General features: G+C 46.6%; 1 protein-coding gene across 6 annotated transcripts in view; it reads left to right on the top strand.

Annotated features, from left to right (window-relative positions):
* LOC117196852 (atherin-like) overlaps positions 1-23,219 on the top strand; it is a 63,222-nt gene extending 40,003 nt beyond the window's left edge. For 3 of the 6 annotated variants that reach the window (XR_007478815.1, XR_007478820.1, XR_007478817.1), the window contains one exon: positions 15,845-19,387. The gene's annotated coding sequence lies outside the window, so the exon portion shown is untranslated. Of the gene's footprint in view, positions 1-1,745; positions 5,513-15,844; positions 19,388-19,415 lie in introns of those variants that run through there. The other 3 variants (XR_007478816.1, XR_007478822.1, XR_007478818.1) reach the window with 2 other exon arrangements.
* Positions 23,220-25,024: the final 1,805 nt, after the last annotated feature.

Here is a 25,024-nt window from a genome sequence, read left to right on the forward strand (position 1 = left end):
ACCACTCTTCAGATGCCACATCTTCCCTTATACCCGTCCAACGGTTTTCTCTTGTCCCATTAGTTTCATATCCATGACCTCAACAGGGTCAAACTATCCCCAGGACATTCAGGTCTAGCAACAATTTAATGATTGTGTTCTTTTCCGTGTAGATTCTCTGTTTTCACGTCTTGGTCATCTTTCTTTTTTTTTTAAACTTATTTTATTGAAGTAGAGTTGATTTACAATGCTGTGGTAGTTTCTGCTGTACAGCAAATTGATGCAGTTACATACATATATTCTTTTGCAGGTTCTTTTCCATTATGGTTTGTTATAGGATATTGAATATAGTTCCCTGTGCTATACAGTAGGACCTTGCTGTTTATTCATCCTATATATAGGACATCTTTCTTCTTGACTGTGTTGTTTAATGTACTCAGTGGAATATGACATTTTAAAAGTTCAGGTCTTTAATTTTGTGGACAGTGAACAAAATAGACAAAAATCCCAGTGACTTTACATTCTAGTCGTGATCAGGCAAGGGCTTTCTGAGGAGGTGATGCTGAGCACAGACATGAGAGATATGAGGGAGTGTGCCTTGTCAGTATCTGGGGTTATGCTTGTCCGTTCATAATAATTACCATTATCGCTGCCCTCAAGGAGATTGCAAAACGTTACATGGGCACATGCACATGGCCCCCCCCCACACACACACACACATGCTCATATTTACCATTATTTATGAGCACAGTAATGCTGCCAAACCACGTAATGGCTGTGTCCTGTCAATGCCATAGTATCTGGTAATGACGATGGGTTTGAATGGAGCGAACCTCTTTGTCTCTTGCTCTGGCCCCAGTAAGCAAGGACACAATCCATATTTGCTAAGCCTCTGGCTTAGATTGAGGGGTAAACCTCTGATCGTGCGGGCTTAATTCTCTTTCCAAATGAAGCTAAATGTTCCACAAAATTAAAGCCTTGACCTTTTAATATCATATCCTACCAACCAGAGTAAATAACACCCTTGAAAAGAAAGACATCCGAGATATGAAAACACATCAGAGAACATACAGAGAAAAACAAAACATTAAATTATTACTAGACCTTAAGGGCCATGGGGGATATTTTTACCATGCTGAGGTCATAGGTATGAGCCTGGATTGGATGAGAGACAACTGTTGGGTGGAATTTGAAGAGTGGTTCATGCATGTTTGAAGATACAAATTCTTTAGCTTTACATAACAACTTAACATAAGCTGGTGCCTGTTTCCTGTAGTACTGGTGCTCTCTTTTACCCCAGCTCCTACTGCATTTTTTCCCTTTTTTATAATTGTTTACTAGGTGGTGAGACCCTTAGAGGGGAGTACTGTGCATATTTCCTTCACATCCCCAGCACCTAGCACAGCCAGCCCTGACATTTAGAAGCTTTTAATAGGTGTTTGTTGAAAGACTGATAGAGACATGCCCTGTGAAGCAAGACACTGGATAACATTGTAGATATGGCTTTGGCCTGGGGGATTTGGAGTCCAAAGGCCTGCTTTGTTTTCCAGTTAGGTGGGCTGATATACTGCTGGGTGTTTTGGTAACTGTTAAGATGTCTTGCTCCCATTTAGCTTGTGCTCTGCACGCACAAGCAAGGCAGCTGGCTCAGCACAGCCATCTGTGACAGTTCTCAGGTCCCTGCCAGCCGGGTAGGCTCTCCCATCAATCTGTCCCAGAGTCTCCCACACCCTGTGATCCAACAGTAATTCAATCCTCTTCCACAGATTTCTCTGATCTCCCTCCCTGCCTTCTCCTCACCTCTTTCCCTTGCTGTCTGAGCTGCAGACTTCAGCAGCCATGTGGACTAAAGCAAAAGTGAGTTCATCCACAGAGCATGTGCCTGGGCAGCCAAGTCCCCCAGGTTTGAATAAAATGACCCAATCTATTTGGCATTCCCTGGGCAGTCACATAGGGACATGTCCATTCTGGGATGTCCCTCAGCAGGACAGATGCTGCCTCAGCCAGACTGGCCAAGAGTCCTTGAGTGGGGTTCCTGGTGAGAGGCACAGGAGATCAAAGCCCACCTCCCTCCCACCCCCATTCTACCAACACTGATTTTGCCTTAATAATGAGTTCGCAACAGGAATTTCGGTTCCCAATTCCACCTGGATTCTTCCCAAATAGAAATCCTTCACCTGGTCTATAGCTGCAAATTTAAAAGACTCCAAATTGTGGTTTTCATGAACAACAGACTACTTTATTTCTAAGGGGTAAAGAATTGGCCCTGGCTAACGAGTTACAGTCTGATGTACAATGCCCTCTGATTGTGTATTACATATTAGCACTCTGGACTTGAAAGAGACAATTGTGTAATGTTTGCCCATTAATTGAGAATAATCATCTCAGCTGCACAGTACTGCATACCAACCAAGCGTGTCATTCTTATATCCAACAGCTTTTAATTGTTGTGTTGCCCTTTAACGGCAACCTTTCTCAGAGTTTGGAGAACAAAAACAGAGACCTACCTAAATATCAGCTCCTTCTCACCCTGAGAGAAAAGAATCTATTTAGATGGAAAGGATTTGAGTTGTCTAATCCCCAGGGAGTGATCATGCCTTAGCAATTTCCATTATCCATCAAGTCTAAATGCTAAGGCCATGGGATTGCTTCTTCCTAATAAAGTTAGGAAATGTATCAGACAAGAAAGGGGCTTACATGATTATACAGTAAGTTGAAGACTAAAATAGAAGAAGTGCCTTAAAACTCATTGTCAGAACCCTTTTGAATGCAAGTAACAGAAAATTTAACTCAAACTGTCTTAAGTGAAAAAAAGTTGTTGGCTCATGTAACTGAAAATTCCCAGGATGGAATTGCTTCAGCATGTCTCGATTCCAGGGCTCCAAGTTCCTTTGAGCTTTGGTCCCATGTTCCCCATATCTCAGCCTTTCTCTCCTCTGTTGCTGCGTTCTCAGGTGGGCCCTCCCTTCCTCTGGCAAGAGGGCAGCTGGCAGCTCAGCTCCAGGCTCACAGCTCTAGTGAAAAGTCCCAAGGTGGAATTTCATTGGACCAACTTGGGTCATACTCCTTATTCAGAACCAGTCATGGTGGCCAGGGGGAAAGGAGTATGCTGATTGGCCAGGCCTTGATCACACTCAGCCCTGGAGGTGAAGGGCAGGGTCAGATCCATCAACCTGAACTACATGAACTGGCACTAAAAGGTGGTGATGATTCTCTAAGAAAAAACCGTCACTGCTACCAGAAAAATGGGACTGAATGCTGAACAAACGAGAACTGAGGCACTATCCCTTCATCTCAACCTCGCGGATGAATGTTTTGCAGGTTGGAAATGTAAGCCTCACATCTTCCACCAGAAACCTGTCCATAAAAAAGATGACCATTTACCAAGTGCTGGACATTGTACAGGGTGTTTTACATGAATCCTCTCATTGAATCCTTGTGGCTACGCTACCAGGGAGGTATGACTAACCCCCTTTTCTTAAGGGCATGGAGGCACAGGGAGATTAAGTGGCACACCCTAAGCCCACAACTATTAAAGGGTGAGTGATTATGGAGCTCTGGCCTAACTCCAAAGCCCATGCTTATTCTCCTTTTGTGTGTTTCCCAAACTTGCCCATTTACAAGACTTCTGGAGTGGTTATCAAAATGAAAATACAGGTTCCAGGCACCCACCCACATCCCACTCTGAGATTCTGATTTGGTAAGTCTGGGCTAAAGTCTGGGAGTCTCTTTTGTTAACAAGCGCGCTCAGGGACTCTTATGATCAGACTCACAGGTAAAACCTGCACGTGGCTGCTGCCACCGCCAGCCCCTCTTCCTGTCTCTCCCTTTCCCCGCAGAGGCTCCGCGCGGACCGCTTTAGCTGCTGGTCATGTTCAGTCCACATCTCCAAAGATGGGGTGCATAAGAGGTTCCACTGGTGTATGGGAGGCAATATTTTTCCTTTTTCTTCAATTTCTATTTAACTTTTATCTAAAAAGAAAGAAATCCAGCTTTACTAAAATTTGATACCCAAATTGGCACTGGCATTCTCCTTCCATCATGAGCCCTGGGCTATCCATGCTACCTGAGGGGCCTAAGAGGCGGGTGAGGGTTCCACGATGCACAGGGAGAATGGTGCCCCACATTTGTTTGCCTCCCAGCGACTGAGACCTTATTGTACCTAAGTGGAATTATAGGTTATATTACCCAGTCTCCTGTACCCCAAAGTCACCCCAAAGTCGGGCCCAGATGGTTTTGGAGACAAGTTTTACAAAGTCATCAACAAACATATAATCCTTATATTATACCTGTTTCAGATGATAGAAAAGGGGGACGGCTCCCCAGATCTTTTTATGAAGTTAGTATAACTTCGATACCAAAGCTGACAAGGACAAGATAATTATCTATTAACCACACTTAAGAATGTAGATGCAAGATTCCTAGGTAAAATATTAGCAAATTTAATTCAGCAACATAATAAAGATAATAAGTACTTCACATGAGTAGGATCCGTGGAATACAGTTGTGCAGTGTCCTTATTTGCCTCCCGCTCTTGTCCTTGTAAGCTGAATTGTGGACCAATTCTTCCTTGCCACTGAATAAATGAAAACTCATTCACTTTTTTGGCCACTCCAACTAAAAAGTCCTTTGATCATGAGAAATGGTCTCAGTTTATGAATTAAGATATATAGTCCCAGGTAATAGTCAAAACTTCCAGCATCACCAAGTTGAAGCTTATCTTCATCCCCAGCCTGAGTCTGCAACAGGTGGAAAGCTTGCAATGGGAATAGACAGCACGGTGTGTGTGCCATCTGTTTCCTCAACTAGGTTTTCTCCTCCTCCCCTTGCACTCATTAGGTGGTCTCTGGCTCCTCTAGAATTGAAGCAGGGAAAGAAAGGGGAGCAAAGGGAAAGGTCCTACTGGCCCAGCCCCGTTATGAGCTGGTTATCAGACCACCCGGGACTGGGCGGAGGTTTAAAGCTGACTTTTTCTATCCGGAAGGTCTTCTGTGGGCGTTTTGGGGCACCTGCTGTTTCTGGGAATCTCTCATCTCCAATTTCATTCATATGGGAGAGTGCATCTTTTCCACCGGGTTACTTAGCTTACCATCAGCTCTAGTTCTTTATAGAAGCTGGCCCTCTTACATGGGTCTAAGATGATCCCACAAAGGCAAGTCTTTCCTATGGCCCACAACTGGCTCAGGGGAAATACCTCCACACTTCACTCAGATAAATTCTGGGGATGTGGGATCTCCCTAATACCTCCCTTTGCTCCATCGTCAGAGCAGCTACCAGCCAGATTTCTCAGATGTTAAACACAGTCTACACTGTCCTTCAGGCTCCGGGAGACTCTGTGGGGGAGCAAGGGGCCAAGAACTGAGATTCCATTTCAAAAAAGAAGAGGTGGAAGTGAGAGAGTGGCGTGGACATATACACACTACCAAATGTAAAATAGATAGCTAGTGGGAAGCAGCCGCATAGCACAGGGAGATCAGCTCGGTGCTTTGTGACCACCTAGAGAGATGGGATAGGGAGGGTGGGATGGAGACACAAGAGGGAGGAGATATGGGGATGTATGTATTCGTATAGCTGATTCAGTTTGTTATACAGCAGAAACTAACACACCATTGTAAAGCAATTATACTCCATAAAGATGTTAAAAAAAAAAAGAGAGGAGGTGGGACTTGTTCTATGAGATATGAAGGCTTATTTTAAAATAAAAGTCTTAGAAATTCGGACATAGTGGGATGGCACAAGAATTGGAAAATGAATCAATGGAACAGGATAGGAAGCCCAGAAACACACTCACACATATGTGGACCCAATATGTAATAAATGTAGAATTATAAATAAATGGGAAGACAAAGACCGTTCAATAAATGGTGCTTGGAAAATTGCTTATGTGTGTGGAAAAACACAAAGTTGGATCCCTCTCTTACATCACAGGTGGGTTAAAACCCTACAAGTAAAAAAAAAAAAAAAAAAAAAAAAAACTTTAAACTTTTATAAGAAAATACAGGTCTTTATGACCTTGTGTATAGAAAGATTTCTTAGGCTTTACACCAAAACCTTGAACTGTATAGGAAAAACTAAGGACAACATTTTATTACATCATATTACAAAAAACTTTCTGCAAAAACAAAAGATACCAAAAACAAAGTAAAAAGACGAATTGCAGACATTTGGGAAAAGATATTTAAAATGCAAAATCTAACAAAGAAAATAGTATCCAGAATATAGAAAGAACCCCGGCGAGCCAATAACGATGATGATGATGATGATGATGATGATGGCTGGGCACTGTCCTAAGCACTCGAGATGTATTAACTCATTTAATCTTTACTATGCCCCTACGAGACAGGTGTTTATCACCCCCACTTTACAGATGAAGAAACGAGCACAGAAAGGGCTAAATAGTGTGCCTAACATCACTGATAGTTAAGTGATAGAGCTGAGCTTGAGCCTAGGAGTCTGGCTTCAGTTCCTATGGTCTTAACTACTGTGCTCTCAAACGCAATAGAAACAACCACGCAAGGAGCTGACACACCTCACTAGCAGTCACAGAAGTGAAAATTAAGATGCCAAGGAGAAATCACTTCGCAAATTAAAAAGTCTGATAATACCAAGTTTGAGTGAGATTGTAGGAAGAAAGTGGGAACTTTTGTACACTGCTGGTGGAAGTATCAATTTGCACAACCATTCTGGAGAGCAATTAGCAGTATCTAGGAAATCTGAAGGTGCTCATACCCGAAGACTGAGCAGTTTCACATCTAGAAATATACCCTAGAGAAATTCTCATGCTATGCACAGTGAGGTGTGATGGAGAATATCCATTGCAGTATTGTTTGTAATAGCAAAATTTGAAAACCAAAGAATTCATCAACAGGAACAGAACTGTGGTATATTTATACCAGGAAAGAAAACGCAGCAGTTAATATGACCTGGCAATATATCTACCAATATGGGTAAATATAAAAAATATAGTATAGTGTGGAAAACACTGGTTGAAATAAGATACACACAGTGTAATACCATCTTATAAGATTTAAGTATCTGCAAGACAATGCCTTTCAATATGTATGTATACAAAATATGTAGTAAAAGAATAAAAACTTAAACAAGAAGGATAAATAACACATTCATGGTAGTATTTACCTCCAATGGAAAAAAAAAAGGGCAGTGAGATGCAAGAGATGTCCACACAGAAAGTCTCAATTATGTTTGCAAAGCTTAATTAAATAAAAATCCTGACATGGGTCTCTAAATACCATTTCCCATGGTGAAATGGCTGATTCCAGGTCTGGGACAAGAAATCTACATGATGAGCCCTGGACCACTTGTTTTGCAAGGAAACTCTCCCAGACTATTAGAGGTCATGTCAAAACAACACAGGAACCACTTTAAAGGGTCCCTTATTGGCCAAGATAGGGCAATTTCTGCATCAAAAAGAATAATAACTTCAATGGATTAAAACCCATCAAATACATAAAAAACATGAGTTCATAATGAAACCAAAAAAATCACAAACAACCTAATAGCCTTGCCATTGGAAGTTGCTAGGGTAATATTTTTTTATTCTGAAAATGAATAAATAATGAGAAAATATTTTATCTTTTCTATGCCATATATTATGGGGTAACTAAATCTTTCATACAAGTAGGTCCTATAATAGGAGAATTCCAACCAATAAATGCAGAAGGAATGATAGAATTTTTAAAAATGCACTATTTTCCACCTCTAAAGAGATAATTGATCTAGGCAACTTCCATTAATGAGGCTAAAACTATTAGCTGAAATGTCAGTGGGGAGCATTATGATGGAAGGGTCAGGCTGACACCACCTACACCCTGTGATCAACCTTAGCCTCCCTAAAAGTGGGACAACACAAACATTATATGTGGTGATGCAACAGGAAGTATCTCTATAACGTTTCTTGCCTAAAAAACTGATCCTGATTTTAATCAAGTCATTAGAACTGCTGTTAATTTATAGGAAATACGGGGGATGGAAGAACTACTTAAATGACAAGGATACAATTGGCTAAATCCAAAAGGTGGGACATTCTGTGGGAGAAATGACCCAGTCTGTCCAACTAATAATGCATTATGCTGCAACAAAAATGGCATTAGAGAAAAAGGGAGGGTGAGTTATTATCGGACAAAATAGACTCAGAAGAGATAACCAAATGCATCGTGAGGCCCTTGTTTGGATCCTGATGGAAACAAATCCACAGTAAAAAGACTGGGAAAATCAAGGAAATATGCATAGGGATTGGTAGGAGAGGACTTTAAGGAATTATTGTTATTTTTGATAAGTGTGATGAAGGCTCAGTGATTATGTTTTAAAATATGCCCTCAACGTTAGAAGAGTGTACTGGGACTCCCCCGGTCATCCAGTGGTCAAGTCCGCGCTTCCAATGCAGGGGACTTGGCCAAAAAAAAAAAGAGCATAACATGGTGAGACACCTTTCGAATGGTCTTTTACCCCAACCCTTCAAGGAAGCTTAGTGAACTGCAGAAACAAGTCAGGTACTTCAAGGTCTGTGTGATGTGGGAGCCCAAGAAGAGAATGGAATGAAACCGGAGAGGAGCAGTTGGGCCCTCTGGGGAGGGGAGTGCTGGAGCCGAGCGCTAGAATGCCACACCAGGGTTTGTAAGGTCAGCACGGCCCACAGCCCAGACTGGGGCTCCAGTGGCGTCGCCGCAGCCAGAGGAAGGGCACGGCGTCCGGGGACTGAGCTGCCGGGAGGAAGCAGCCCACGAGGAAGGTTCTTGTTACCGCTGAGAACTGAGCCTGAAGTGAGCATCACGGTTCCCACTCCAGGCTGATGTGGCTTGAGGACATGTGGCTGATGCTTGGAGCGTAGATCTGGCATCTCACATACAAGCACAACAGTCCCAGTCCAGGAAAACCCATCTTACGGCTGGGGACATAGAGGCACAGAACCGTTTAGCTTTTTATCTCTTAGAAAGGCCAGGTGAGAACTACCTTCTGATTCCAGGCTGCAGCACTAACCCCCAACTGCCTGTAAATCTTTCTGATTTTCTGCACCCCTTTGTCTAACATGCAGAAAGACTGTCAAAGGAGGTGCAGGCCTCAGCCCAAAGGGTGTTAATAACTACTATCTTCTTTCTGAGCTTTTATCAGGAACTGCTGTTCACAGATCATACCGTGAGAACGTTTGCCAGAGATTTCTCAGGAGCAGGCTTAACTCTTCCTGCTGTAGCAGAACTAGCCTGTTTAGTGATCTTCTCCCTTCTTGGAGCCTGGGGCCTCTACCAAGCCAGGTCCACCCTGTCCCTGGTAGCTGGTGCTCTGCTCTTGTGATCTGATGCCTGCTTCCCGGTGGAGCCCAGGGGGTTGGAATGCTTCTGGGGCAGTTTGCCAGCAGCAAGAAGAAAAAGCTTGTCCTGAGAGTTTCCATTCATGGGCTCTGAACCAAGTCCAGGGAACCATCTACCAAGGAGGTCCTGGTAGCGTTGTGGCCAGGAGAGACAGGAACACTTGCAGACAGTTGTTCTCCCGGCCCTGCCTGCTGATGGAGGCGTCTGTGATTGGCTGATTTCTCACATTCTGCACAGTTAGGCTGCTTCTTTTGATAAAATTCCCTCCTCACCGTATCCATAGACTCTAATCTGGGAATTACTTTTTTTTTTTGGCTGAGCTGCTTGGCTTGCGGGATCTCCATTCCTCGACCAGGGCTTGAACTCAGGTCACGGCAGTAAAAGTGCTGAGTCCTAACCATTGGACCACCAGGGGATTCTCTGGGAATTACTTTTGATCCTGAAAAACTTTTGCCTTTTGGATGTATTTAGACCCTGTCTGCCCTGTTTATATAGAGTAGGACATCTTCCTATTATAAGTGCTCATCTGTACCCTCTATGAAGGCATGGGACTAAAAAAAGGGGTTAATGAGAAGGGAATAAAAAGAACTAGGGTATCTTTTCTGGTCTTCTTGAAGAGAATTCCATGACATACGTGCCAGAGATTAAAAAATAGAGGCTAATATTGAGCAGAATGGCCTAGAATAAAGAGCCTTGCATTGGGCAATATGATTTCCATAAGCATTTGGTCTACACTGGCCTCGGTTACTTTGTCTGTAAAATGAGGCTAATGATAATTAACCTAAGTAAAGGTAAGAGGTTCAACCTGATAAGCATCTGGAGTGACTTTCCTTTTCCTTAAGTCTGGGAAATACTGACAATCCATCCCATTCATTCAATTATTTATATTGCTTTATATCCTCATTCATTCATGCATTCCTTCACTCAACAAGTATTCATGGAGGACGTATTATATGAAATTAACAATGCATGGTACTATGGGAGATAAGATAAAAGTTTGTCTCCCCAGGAATTTCCATTTTAATTGGAGAGGAAAGATGTACATGGAAAACTGTAATACAGAGTATGCCAAATACAGTAAGAAAGGTGCCAAGTGCTATGAGAGTTCAGAAAAAGAGAAATTGCTTCCAGGAGGAAATTTCAGGGAAGATTCAATGAAGGATGGTGTGGTTAGACTGAATCTTGAAGAATAAATAAAATTTGAATAGGCAGATATGGGGGAAAATAGTCCAGAGGCCCCGCAAAGGCTTGAACAAAGATCTGGGGGTGGAAATGGGTGGGATATGTTTGGGAAACTATAAATTACCTAGAAAAAAAACTGGAAACTGTTGAAGATATTTGAGTGGAAGACCAATTAGAAGACAGCTGCCGCAGGTCAAGGGACAGTTAGTGAGCATTTAGCTCAAGGGGCAGGGGAGAGAAGGGGATGTGAGGACTGGCTGGGGAAAGGATTACTGTGGGGATGGAAAGGAAGGGATGGAGGTGAGGGAGGCTGGAGGGAAGAATCCTCACATCTGCTTCTTTTCCTCAAGGTTGGTGGTCACCTCCCCAAACCTGACTGTCCCTCTACTTTTTTATTAGAATAGTACTGGTTTTAATACCCAATTATCCATTCAGAGCAAGTCAGAGTTTGGACAAACAGCGATACTGTTTGGCTGTGATCTTCATCTTGGAGGTGATCTGTGCTTTGCCTAGGTGTCACTTTGCTCTAAAAGTCAGTGAAGGAGTCGGCAACAGGTATTGAGGCCTCACGTCTCCTTCTCCGCCCCCTTGACTCTAGACGCTCACTAACTGTCCCTTCAACTATGGCAGTTGTCTCCTAATTGGTTTCCCACTCACAAAGCTTCAACAGTTTCCTTTTTTTTTAGATGATTTATAGTTTCCCAGCTATACAAAATATATTTGTATATACTTTCAGTAAGAGTTTATTGAATATCTCTGATGTTTAAGGTGATGTGGGGAGAGGGCGATTATGTCTCACCCACAGGAGTTTACAAACAAGTGGGGGAAAAGCTGTGTATGTAAATAATCAGACAAAACGAGGTGCGTGAAAAGTGCCATGAGCTGAGCACCAGTTCCAAAGAGGCAGCATTCAGTCCTGGTAACCTGGGAGAGCATTAGGCCGACAAAATGAAATATGGGTCTGTCTATAAATGCCCAAGGGTGGGGAACCCGAGAAGAATGGGAGGCTGGCGGTTGGCACTGCAAGTCCACAAAAGCAGCGGGTTTCGTCAGGGTACATTGCCGACCGGTGGTAACTCTGGGAGCCTTCAAACTCCATTTAGCCATTTCCCACACAACCAACCATGCTGACTTCTGCAATCTGCTTTCCTCTGGGTGGAAATTGGCTTAGTCTTGGTTGTAGGGTATGCCTAAGGCATGGCGGCATGAAGTCAGTGCAAACTACGGGGGCTCCCAATGCAAGGATTTCAACAAGACTGGAGTTGGACAATGGAGCTGATGCAGATGGGACAGGTGGTGCCCCCAGGGCCCTTCATGTTGCTTTCAGAGTCCGTGTGGTTTGTTCAAAATCCCACCTACTGCTTTCTCCAAGACCAGTTTTCCACACTCTGAGAGTGGATTTCTCTTTGTGGTCTGTTATGCCACTGTGTGGTTTCCCCTACTGTATTCTCTTTTGTGGTTGCAAGGCAAACCTTTCTTGCCTGCTGCTTCCAGGAATGTGTGGTGTGTATCTCAGCGTGCTATACCAGAGGGTTTTATTTCACCTCCCTTGAATGGAATGGTAGTCATCCAGCAGGCCTGGGTGCACATATAAATAGATGGACACGTAAGCCTGCGTTTCACATCCAGAACGTAAACCAGCCACCACCGCGCGCTACACGGTCATGTTTTGATGAAAGACTGCTGACAGCACCACAGACCATGCTGTGGGGCCCAGCGAACCACCTAATCCCAACTGCTTTATCCCAGGCATCGATGGGGCACATTTCTCTGCCAGGAACAATTTCTTTCCAGCCACCAGCAGCTCTCAGTTTCTTTGGCTTTTCCTGCTTCAGCTGCCCGTTACTGGTGACCCTCAGTCAGAGAGGCCAGGGTGAACACGGAAGACTGAAATGTACAGCTAATCCCCCCATTTTTTTTTTCCAGGCAGAAAATTTAGACCCATTTGCCTGTGAAGCCCTTTGACTCTGGAACTCATGTCAAAAGGGCCCATTGAAAGCTTAGCATTTCCATATCTCCTGCCTAACTTTCTCCAGCATACAACAGGGGAGTGTCCCGTCCTAGACTCTGCAGGATTAAGTATGAATTCCTGCCATTCAGATTCTATACAGTATGGTCCCAAACTACCTTTCCCATTCTATAACCACTATGTCCTTACTTTAGCCTCTGTTTGAGTCTTGTCCGCTTTCCGTTTTCCAAGGCCACTTATATCACTATGCCATTGTTGTAATGGTCCCCTCCCCTGGAACAGTGCCCCTTCTCACTGCCTGTTGAAAGCATTTCTATCCTCTAAGGCTGAGTTTCATTCCGAGACCTCCATGACCACTCCCACTGGTGTCTTTCTCTCCAGAGCGTGCATTGTTTCTACTCTTTACTCAATGAGTCATTAATTACTTATGATAGATTCTTTGTAGTCTTGTACACTGATTAGAACTGACATTTTTCACATTGGAATTCTAGATTCTAGTCTCCTCTAGAGTGGAATCCCCATGAAGTCAGGGTTCGTGCATTATCTTCCTTGTAACTCCTACGGTGTTAAGTGCTGTATCTACAAGAGGAGCCAGGAAGTGCTTGTTGATTGAATGAATAATAATCCACTCTTGAAAAATCAGAGCTTTGGCAGTGTCTGTGAGTGAATCCAGTGACCTTTCAAGGACATTCTCTGGCTAAGCTGCGAAAAATTGGAATATGAGGTAATAATTAAAGTTATTCTCAGGTCCAGAAGGGAGCTCAGAGACTATCCCTCCACTGAAGTGCCCTGGAGCCCTCTAGAATGTCAGCTTAACTCAGCTTCCACGCTGGGTTGCTTCCACAGTTTTGGGTTTCTTGGCATTCTAGTCTATGGATTCAGAAGACCTGATTTTTACAATTGTCATCCCTCAATAACCTTCATATATTTATTCAGTAAATACTTGATTTGAATTAAACTGGGAGCAGTTCTAACCTTTTTCTAGATATTGTGGAGAATGGGTCTGGGATGTTTGAGTAAGATGTAAGTGCTTTTTATACAACATTTGAGTTTTGAACCATGCCTTTGGAATTCCATAAGTACCTGAAGTGTATAGTCAGTGATTGCAGCACTTGTTCTTTAAATAGTGGATTTGACTTTCGTGAACCTCTAAATATAATTTTTAGATAAATCTGATTAATAAAATGGAGACTCAAATATGGTAATATTTTAGCAAAAATAAGGAATAAAAAAAATTAGAAAAAATAACCCACGATTTTTACATGTGGCTTATAAAAGGGCTTTGAAGGTGATTCCAAAAGAAAACTTTCAGAAATGTATTAAATTATGGAAGCATTACTGTAATAAGAATAGCTTTCACTTACTGAGCATTTGTTGTGAGTCATTAAGTACTTGATATTCAAAATCTCATTTAATCCGAAAAGCAACCTGATGAAGAGGGATTTTATTAGCTCCATTTCAGAGGCATGGAAACTGAAGGTTAAAATAGTTAACCTGGATTTGAACGCCAAAGTCAATGTACCACTGTGACGACCATCTTGAAGGACAAACACTGATTGCATATGAAAGGTGGAGTATTTCCTGCCATATCAGTAAAGAAAGTATGTCACAGTCATCACCAATTGCAGCCACCACTGCAATGGATGTGAGCTGGAGAGCCCTGAGGGAACTCAGGAAGGAAAGAATACCTGCCATCTAGCAGCCATCAGGCTGCAGCCACTCCCCACGGTGCACCCTGAGGAGACTCGGGATGAGAAAGTGCAGGATGCTGGCCCCAGAGAGCTGAGGTGCACATCAAAGGAATGATTTCAGTGAGCCCAGACTCTTGCATCTTCCCATCCATAGAAAAGCGCTAAATTCCTTAACTTGGGATATCTGGTTTTCTTTCATTAAAAATAATCTTTTGGGGACTTCCCTGGTGGCGCAGTGGTTAAGACTCTGCAGTCCCAATGCAGGGGGCCCAGGCTCGGTCCCTGGCCAGGGATTCACTCACAGACACTAGATCCCACATGCGTGCCGTAACTAGGAGTTCGCATGCCACAGCTAAGGAGCCCGCCTGCCGCAACTAAGACCCAGCACAACCAAATAAATAAATAAATATTAAAAAAATAATAATAATCTTTTGATGTTCTGGCTCCCTGTCCTTTGTTGCAAAACTTCTGTTGATATATAACCTGGCTCCCACCTCGCCTCTTTGGAGCAGTTTTCTCAGGGTTACTTGAGATGTTGCCTCCCGGGCTCGAAGTCCTAAAAATTCCCGCTGAATAAAACATAACTCTCAACTTTTAGGTTGTGAATAATTTTTTAGGTCCACAGATATGTTCAACTTCTCATGTTTAAGGCCACTTAGGGCTGGTCATTGCACAACTCCGGGGTCAGCACTTGCCCCCTGCTCATAGCATATTTGGGTCGTTTTTAATGACAACTTTCTAGCAGATGGCGGTAAACTGTCTTGAGCAAGGTGGGTGGGGAGTGGTTCCTGATTCACAGTTGCTCAAAAATGGTTCTCAGTGCTCTCTGGTCACATGTAGAAGGCGGGGACCGTAACCTGGAGAAATTAAAAATCTTGAGCAGCTTCTAGATGAGCCATCTTGGAACTGACAAATGAGGGTTCTTATTACTTAGGGTCTGAAGTAATATCTCACTTGCCCGTTGTCATGGTACTGCCCTTCTTCTGTATTTGGAGTGAACTGTAATCTCCTAATCTTCTTAGTTATTAACGTAATTTAATGGAACAAGAAGTGTGTTGAGAATCTCCTATGCAGAAGAAGCTATGATAGTTCCTTTACAGGAGGAATGAGGATGGGGAATGGTGGGGCATGGAGAGACCTGGTGGAGGTGGGAATTCGAGGAGAGATGCAGGAATGAATGCGTGGCTGGATCTTACTTTATAAACCGCAGAGGAGACTGAACTATCAGGACCGTAGATAAGTATTATGACGGTGGGGTTGGAGGCAGGATATAAACAAGAATCCTTTGGGAACCTAAGGGAGAGAGGAGTTTATTCGGTCTGGGAGAGCTGGAGAAGGCTTCACGGAGGATGGGCCATTTGAGCTAACTCTTGAAGGACGGGCAGGCCCCTGACAGAAGGAGAAGGAAGGAACAGGAGCAAGAAAACATGAGGTGAAAGCGGTGTAGCTGCCAGAGTGAGCTCTGCATACATGTGTTGGGTCAGGTAGGGACTGTGGCAGAAAAAGTAAAGAAACTTGAATACCCTCTTAAAGACTTCAGACTTTACCGGGCAATGGGGAGTCCCTGAAGAACTCTGAGCACCGAAGACCTTTTGATCTCTTGATTTTCCGGAGATGACTCCTTTTGCATACAGTTCTTGGCAGTGTTGGCTACATTATGCGGGCGCGAGATTTCACTTTTCTTTTTTTCTTTCCAGGGGAGCCGTCTCAAGGAAAAGGACCTTATTGTTCTTTTGTTCCCTGTCATCCAGGTCTGATACTCTGTTTGCCATTTCCTCTCCCTTCCCTTTGATACTTGTGGCAGGGGAAGTTGTATCGTTGGTTCTTCCTGCTGACATCTGGGTCAGGTACTTGACTCATATGACCTCATGACTATTCTTTTCGGAGAGTTAGATGGGATAGGGAGTAAGTTGTCGTCACTGTCCATGGGTTGAAAACTCAAGAAAGTTTAGGAATAAAAGAGTTGGAGGAAGAAACGTATAGACGATGAGATGGGACATGCATCAAAGCACAGGACAGCGCACGCTGGGTTGAGAGAGGTCCCGAAATAGAAAGCGCTTCTCTTGGGATTCACACTGCAGGCCTTGGCAGGCGGCCCGCCCTTATCACCGTTAATTTTCAGACTTTGTAATTGGGCACCACACCCTGGTGTTAAGCTGTTAACCTCCAGAATCAAGGCCACAGCTGCCGGGAAGAATTCCTCTTTCAGGCTGTGGCCTCAGCAGAGTTCTCCGTCTGGACGCGCCACAAAGGGTGAATGCTCCTAAATTCAGTGCCATGATTCTGGGACTCTATATATACTCAGGCTCCCACTCCTTTCCTCCAGGATGCACACACAGAGCAGAACTGTCCTGGAGTGGATCAGGGCACTGCAGTTGCAGAGAGAGAGACAGACAGACAGACCGCCCTCCTTTGTTCTACTTCCCGGAAGAGTAAAATTGGAAAAAAATGCGGATACTTTGAGGAAATAAAGGACATTTCTAGAGCCTGGATTTTCACAGCAGAAGTCTGCTCTGGGTCTAGAGACAGGTCACAGTTTTCAGATTCGGGAGATCTTGAGACTTCCCCCAGTTTTCCTTGCCGTGTGCCGTGACGTTACACGCAGGCCATCAGCAGGGGGCTCTCTCAACCTTAGCAGCTGCTGTGGATGCCTGGGAGGCCACGCCATGCAAATGAGAGAAGAAACGCAGATCTCACTGTGAGTTTAAAATCCAATGCCCCAAAGTCCTTTGGAGAGAAGAAACCCTAACCCATCCCGAAAACAGACCACTTCAGCAAGAAGGTATTTGCTAGCGTTTACATTAAATGACACTGTTTAAATTCCTGGATCGAGGTCAGCGTAATGTTTATGCTCAGAGTAACACGTAGCTAAGTTATCCTTCAGAGAACCTAAGAAGCAGAACAACTCTCTGACCAGTGGTTTAATTGTTTCTGGACTGGCGGCTCAACGATTCCTAAATATTGAATCACAGCACCATCAATCACCGTCGGTCCCAGGTCTGAACCAAAGCTTTGCAGATGCCAAATCCCTATGTGGCATTTGCCCAAAATCACGCCGGCTAAACACACAGTGCCTGACTGATAAAGCGTAATGTCCGGGTAGCTAATGGCCGCTATCTGTTAGGGCCGTTGGAGCTGGCCAACTGCTCTCAATTAAGATGGAAAAGGCCGCATGGTGAAGATGGAATCAGGAAAAGGAAACCGGACACTGCCAGAACCACATCTGTCTGGAGTTAATATCTCTTGGGAGTGTTGTAATTTTCCACTCTGTAGACACAGCAGGCTGGGCTCCAGTGCAAGTATAAGTAGGAATCAGGGTGCCCTCTTCCTTGGAAGTTCCTAGACAACCTCTGTTCAGGTTTTATTACTACCTAACTCTGTTCTTCTTAGCTCTAGGCAAATAATCATGTTCCTTTATTACAACTTCAGCTGAGACGTGTTACAATGCATGTTGCCATTGATGGTTTGATGTCAGGTATGCTTCTTTGAGGAAATTACAGGAGAATGCCCCAAATTCCCCAACAACATTCGGGAGGCATCTTGGACTTTTATTTGGGGGTGATGGGGACACACCTAGTCAGTGGGTGAGGTTTTGTAACGTTTTCCAATTCCAGGGAAGAGGAGGCACCATATTGTGACCAAATTCTACCTCCCACCTGTCCCCTATAAAAGTGTACCAAACAGAGGAACCAGATAGCTCCCGGGCAAACTGCACCCTGAGCGCCGAGTGGACTCGAGGGGACGTGGGCTTTGGGAGGTCAGGGTTAGTCGGCAGGATCTGGAGGCATGAGCATGAGTCCTCTTGGTGACAGAAAGGCAAACACATCTGAGTAGAAACTTTGGGGAAGCCACTCCAGGCTACTGCGGTGGGAAACTCAACGGTTTCTGTTTGTACTGGCTTCGTTCATTCACATGTTTCTCATCAGCTGCATTCAGACTGATTCCATTTGCAAAGCTCTCCTGGCAGTCTTGGTGCATGAGGCTTGGTGGCAAAATCTCCGGCAGTTCTGATCCTGCCCAGGCCCTGCTCTTCTCGTGTAGTTTCTTGGCGCTTCAGCGTCTAAGCAGAAATTGGCTAAGCAGACGCAGCAGTTGAACAAAACCAAATGTAAAACAGAACGTTGGAACACCGAATGAAGAGATATTTCTATGTGTGGGGAGCAGGAATGAAGTGAGGGGCAGTGAGGGAGGGGCTTCCTTAGAACCAGACTGAATCAGGCTCCCATCTTGTCAGCATCCTCGCTAATTACGCCAGATCAAAAGTTGTATCCCCTTTACCCTTCCGTCTCACTAACGGATGCAATAGAAAATATTTGGGTCCCTGGCCCTCACAGGAGTTGTGACCCACGACACGCTGACACCACTTAATTTTTCTCAGAATCCTTTAACTTAGCTTTGCACACTCCCATCAGCTTCCTTCTTAGCACCCACCTCCCCAGCCCCAACTGTTTCACATGTGTGGCTCATCTTTTCTTCCTCCACTTGACACTGACTTTTCTTGTACCGTTAGGGAGGATGCTTGTCATCCCACCCTTTATATCGACACGGCAGGGAGAGGCCATCCAGTTGGAGAAACGTCCAAGCCTTCTCTTCCCACTGTTGAGACTGGGAGAAAGGCACTGCTGTCCACAGCCCTTGGCCGTTTCCCAGGGACAGACAGCATGTGTTCTGTGGCTCTTGTCCTGCGTGTTGCTGTCTGGATTTGATTTCTGCATGTGCGGGTCATGGGGTCTGAAATTAGGGTGGAGACCTAAGTATTAGGAAGGAGAGAGTCCATTGGCTTCAGGTTCAAGACATTGATCCAGTCCAGTAAAACTGGTACGCACACGCACAAACACGTATGTGCACGCACACACGCACGCACTTCCACGCACACACAGGGTGGTCTCACAGTCACGCAGTTCAAAACGCAAAAGGCAAAAGGGGCATATATATCTTCCCGCACGCCTGTTCCCCAGCTTCTTAGTCCCCTTTGTAGATCCCACCAGGGTTTACAGTGTCTCCTGTCCCTGCAGACATGTTTTAAACATACATTAGCAAATAAATCTTACATTGCCCCACAGTTGGTAGCATACTATACATAGTGTTCAACATCCTTTTGTTTTTTTTCACCTTTTAAAATGGCTGCATAGTGTATCATTGAATGAATTTCCATAATTTATTTAACTAGTCCCATATGGACGGGCATTTGGGAGTTTCCAATCTCTTGCTATTGTAAAAATATAAAGTGTCTATTCTGATCCTCAGATCTTGTGTTTATTTCCCAAGTCTCCACACTCAGAGGGGGAGGAGGGTGGTCCACCCTCTACACGTCTGCCCAGCCTGGCGCTGGCTTTGAAGCCCCAGAGCCCTGAGTCAGACATGGCCAGCGTGGCTCTTTTGTCCCTCCAATTCTCGCCAACTTGCCATCACACAGAGAACTTATGCTACCGATTCCGGTGTTCTCTAACTTAGGTAAGTTTATGCTTTTCTTTCTCCTCCTCTGCCTACAGCCTCCTCCAACCCAGGGATTTGGTTGTAACCAAAATCCTGATCCAGCAGGTGATGCCTCCACTCTCCTAAGACTCAGGGTATTGAACCCCCTACACTTCCATAGCACGTGATAATGTGCAAAGCACTCTCATGTAGCGTTCTTTCATCTAAATCTTACACAGATTATCTGAGGTTGGTAGGACGTTTTCTCCACGAAGGAACTGTTGTTCAGAGGGACTGTGTGGCTTGCCCAAGTTCACTTAGCTGATAAATGACAGACACAAAGCTCAAAGCCAGATCATCTAACTCTCAGTCTACAGCTTTTCGAATACACATGCTCACCCTTTTGCCATGTATGTGACATCCAAGTCAGCTTTCAACTTGGAATACAGTGGAGGCTAAGATCTAGCAAATTTATTCTCAATTTTCATTTCCATCAGTAGATAGATTGAGGCTATTCAGACAAAAGGAATTATGCACCACTTCATCTACATGGATCCACTGGGATAGCGTACAACACGGTGAGGGCAACGCCAGCTGTCCAGGGAGCAGGAAAATATGGTGGGAGAGGTGCCAGGGCTGGAGGCACACGTGTGATGTGGAGGTCAGGGGATGGGCTTGGGAACGGGCAGCAGGGAGAGGGGAGAAGGACGTCCGTGCACGGAGCGTCCACTGTGTGCCACGCTCACCCGTTAACCGCTCACGGGACTTGGGAAACACGCGCACACAGATGCGGCAGGCCCCGCTGGTTCCCTCAGGACGTGGTAGCGGGGCGTGGTGGGCCGCCTCTGCTCCACCGGCGGGCAGCCAGGGACTGAGTGACTTCGCACACCGAGCTGACCGCGCGCACCGAGCTGGTCTCAGCCTCCTGCCCCCAGCTCACGTGCGCGGCTCTTTCCTCCCCCGGCATGTGTTTCCTCTCCTCTCCGGCAGCTCCCCACCTCATAGGAGCACAGTTTGGGGCAGCTTTACTGCATCCGCTCACCGGGCATCCTCGGCTGCAGCACCCCGGCGCAGGGATCCGGGGCTGCGAAGGGGCTGCGGGCAAGGTGTGCTGCCACGGTGGAGAGAGCCGCCCCTTAGGAGGCAGGGGTATGAGGGCAGCCAGGGCACTGAACGTGCTCCTGCAGAAGAGGAAGTTTTGCAGGCGCGCTGCCAGGAGAGGCACCGGACCGAGAGGAGGGCCGGGTCACCGCAGGCTCAGAAGCTGTGCTGAGGGCCTCAGGAATTGTCCTAGAGGCGGTGGGAATTACAGAGGAACTTGAAGGAGGTTCTCTCCCCGTGAGCATACACCGAGGAAGGGTCGTATGTGGACACGGAGGAAGGGGACTGCCGGCCAGCCAGGAGGTGGGTTCTCACCAGGAACTGACCGTGATTGCACCCTGGTCTCGGACTTGCAGCCTCCAGAACGGGGAGAATCCGATTCCTGTTACTTAAGCCCCTAGTCTCCGGCACTGTGTCATGGCAGCCCACCTGGCGGAGACGCACACAGCCCCTGTGCCTGTTGGCTCTGGAAATCCAGGGCGAGCACAGAATCCTCACCCCCATGGAGCTTGCAGTCTAGTGGTGGGGAGAGGGAGGCATGAAATGAACGCTCCTCGCAGACATATGTAGTTACTCTTATGGAAGAGAGTAACAGGGCCTCATTTAGACTATGGAAGACAGGGGAGGACTTCTGAGGACGCGACCTCCAACCTTCAACGTGAAGGATGAGTGGAGGGAGCCTGGCGTGAGCCGAGGAAAGGGCATCACAGGCTCGGGGAGGGTGCGTGTGAGGCCCCCGGGTGAGAAAGGGCTTGGAGAGAAACTGACAAGACACAGTGTCCCCAGAGCAGGGAGGGACATGAAATCAGACTGGGAGCTCCTGGGGGCAGGTCGCTTGGGGACTGGCAGGTCTTGCTGAGAGGGTTACATTTATGTGCTCATTAAAGGGTTTAAGTGGAGAAGTGAAATGATCCAATGTTCAGGTTTAAAAGAGAACTCTGAATAATGTGAGAATCAGATGGGAGGGGTGGGACATGCTGTCTGTTCCGTCCCGGGTTGGGGGTCCCGAGCAGCTGGCGGACTAGAGTGAAGTGGTTCACGTGGAGGCCAGTGCATAGGATGGGTGGCGGGGAGGGGAACAGGCACAACAGCTGGGAGAGGGTGAGTTTGAGGCCACTGAGTCTGGCGGGGAGCTGGAAGCATATGGGCCTGTGGTTCAGGAGACAGAGCCAGCCTGCGCGGAAAGGAGGGAACACAGCAGGCCCGAGGCCGCCGTCCTTAGAGACACGTGATGGCACGGCTGGCCCTCGGCTGGTGTCTGGGACCTCGGCTCTCAGGGTGCCCCCGTCACCAGTGAACCGACAAGGCTGGTTTTCCGCGCCTAGACTGTCTGCGCAGACCCTGTGGTTTATGGTGGACGCCGGCTTTCCTTCCGGGAGTTTGGCGTGTTGCTGTGTGCCAGGCGGAGGGCGTCCACATGCGCAGCCCCCGGATACAGCCCTGAGCTCTGAGTCTCTCCTGGGCGTCCCTGGGCTGAAACCTCACACGCGCGTGGCTGCATTTTCATTGCTGGGGAAGAGCGAGCTCCGTGCAGCCCCCGTGGGAGGCGGAGAGCACGGAAGCCTCACACGGATTCTCTGGACCCGCCCGTGTCTCTGTCGCTTATGATTCGGCCGGTATCCTCAGCACGTCTCCAATAAATCTCAGCCATGAGCACAAGTCGCCCCGAGTCTCGGGAGTTCTAGCGAATCTCAGAATGATGGGGTGGTCTTGGGGACCCCTGACAGTCTCAGGATTTAAATTTGGGAGTGATCAGCATGTAGGAAAAAACTGTAACCACGTGACCGTACGAGATTTCCGCCCCCCGCCCCCCGCCCCCCACCCCAGGAAGAGTGAGTAGGACCCTGAGGATCTCCGCAAGTTAGGAGTGAGCGGGGGACAGGAGCCACGAAGGAGGTGAGGACTCAGGCAGCCGGAGAGAGGAATGTCTGCAGACTTAGCAAGGTCACTGACGGCCTTGGCCAGCAGTCCTGTGGGCAGTGGTGGGGAGAGCTGGCTTGTTAGGGGGTGAGGAGGGTGGAAGGAACAGAGAGGGATGTGGGGAGGTGTAAACATATTGTTTGTAAGACAGAAAAACAACTTGATCACTTGTTTTCTCATGTATTAAGTGTCTGCTGCATGACAGGCTCTAGGCCAGACGTGAGTGATGCAGTGAGCACAGGGTGTGGTCCAGACCTCACGGAGTCTGTGGTCCAGCTGAGTGTTTGAAAAGCAAAGTGCACAAGGCCGTGCGGGTGTTGCATCTAGCCCGAGGGCTTCTTTGACTAAGTGACCCTGAATCTGGGAATTGATGAATAACTAGGAATGTGTTGAAGTCCGGGGAGTAGAAAAAGGGAAAAAGGTCATTTCAGGCAGAGGGAAGAATGTATATGGGCTGAGGACCTAGAGAAGGTGGAGGGCTCTGGCTTCTAGAAGGGATTGATTCTGACCGGCGGAAATACCTCAACATGTAACAGAAAAAGGAAAAGAGGGTAGGTTTTAAAAGAATAGATAGAGCTACAGGTAAGGCTTAGGACGGGCGGTAAGACACCGAGCTTTCTTGTATGATGACTTTCATTCTCTGTGGGGCAGGGTTTTGTTTGTTTTGTTTTGTTTTGTTGTTTTCGTCCCATCCCTGTTCTGAGATCTAGCGCATTTGGGGGCTAGAAAAATAGAAGGGATCTTTGGTAATATAACACAAGATGGAGAAGAGGGAGACATTCTTTCAGCATCGTAACACACCAGAGATGGGCGAGCATGGGGGAAAGGCTGCTGTCATTGTTGTTCTTGGTTCTGTCCCCAGGAGGGCTTTTCCACCTCCCCTTCCTCCACCCTGACATCTGAAGTTCAAGCTCCCTGCAGCAGTGAAACCAGACAGAGTGGAATAACTGATCAGTCATGTCAGGGGACAAGCACAAGGAAAGGCATTACTCTGGCTGGGTGGTGGAGAACAGAGGTGTGGGCAAGGATGACGGGGTAGGGACTCCTGGAGGCCTAGGACCTGGCGTGCTGTGCCCTGGAGGACCTGGGAGACTCATTTAATAAGGTCCCGAATCTCTGCTCTCTGACGGACTTGATAGTTACTGGAATATGCCTCTTGACTCTAAAATAAGGCAGAATCAGGATGTTCCTCTAGACTCGAGTCCATAGCCTGACCTGTCAACAGCGAGACCGTGTCCCCTCTCTTCTCGTATCATGGGAGATGCAGTGTTGGGTTCTGCTGAGTAGGTGGTGGTGAGGTCTTCCACTCACAGCAGGAGCATGAGCTTGTGAGGAGAGTGGAGAAAGTGGACGATAATCTTGTAGAGAAGCAGCAACAGAGCCGACGAGGGAAGCCTGTGTGGGTGGCTGGTCAGAGCTTCCACTGGAGATGCCAACTTCACGGTGGTCCCACATGCTCAGGGGTGTGGAGCCCGGTTGCCAGAGTCACGACGGCGAGCCTCAGGCAGAGGGTGGAACGGTCTTCGTGGGCTCTGCTGTGGAGCCCCAGACAGTCAGTGGGGCAAGGAAGGTGGGAACGTTGGAAGATCGAACTTGAGGTGCTGGAACACGGACTTTAAGCACACAGGGAAAGAAGAAACAGAGGCAGAGGCAGAGAAATAAAGATGGGGACGTGTGTATGGGGGGCCGTCAAGGATCTGGGGTCCCTAGAATAAGTGTAAGGGGAGCAGTGAGAGGTCGGGAAGGGTCGTAAATTGTGGTTGGGGGGCAGGATGTTTAAATCTGTGACCTCAGAGGTGGAGAAGTGGTGAGGAATAAACAAGCGAGCTCAGGATGTGGTCTTCAGAGGCCCACACGGACCTTCGTCATCACCGGATCCCTCTCTTTGATGCGACATTCACACGGCTTTTCTCTCTCCTTTTAGCCTCGGATGCACCTCTCATCTCAGCTATGCTTTTTCCACTTTCTGGTCCAGCAAGAGAAACTCACAGCATCTTTTCTTACTTCCGGAGAAATTTATTCCACATGTGTCTGATTCATTTGCGTTTACAGAAACTCGACATCTCCAGTGTCCAAAAACCCTTTCAACTATTTTTTTCTCCCCTTTCTTAGAAACAGGAAGTTGTGTTTGGCTGAGGGCAAACTCTTCCAGTGCCCCTGGGACTTACAAGTTGTTTGGAATGAGGAACGGTGAGGGCTGGGGAAGACTCTTCTCTCCTTTCCTGGGGCAATTGTGTGTCTGCCAGGGGTAGGCTGGGCAGCTCGTGGGGCTGGAAGACTAGCCAGGACTTTCCTGTCTCTCGTCGCTGAGCCCCAGGCCTGAGGGAAAGTATGTCCTAAAAGAGACAGGTGCGTTTGAAGGCTCCTGTGTTCCTCTCTTCCAGCACTAGCATCTCAGCTCAGGCTCTACTTTTGCGCTGGGTCTCATCTTTCTCTTCCCA

Source organism: Orcinus orca, chromosome 8 (genome assembly GCF_937001465.1).
Source record: "Orcinus orca chromosome 8, mOrcOrc1.1, whole genome shotgun sequence".
NCBI classification, from domain to species: Eukaryota; Metazoa; Chordata; class Mammalia; order Artiodactyla; family Delphinidae; genus Orcinus; species Orcinus orca.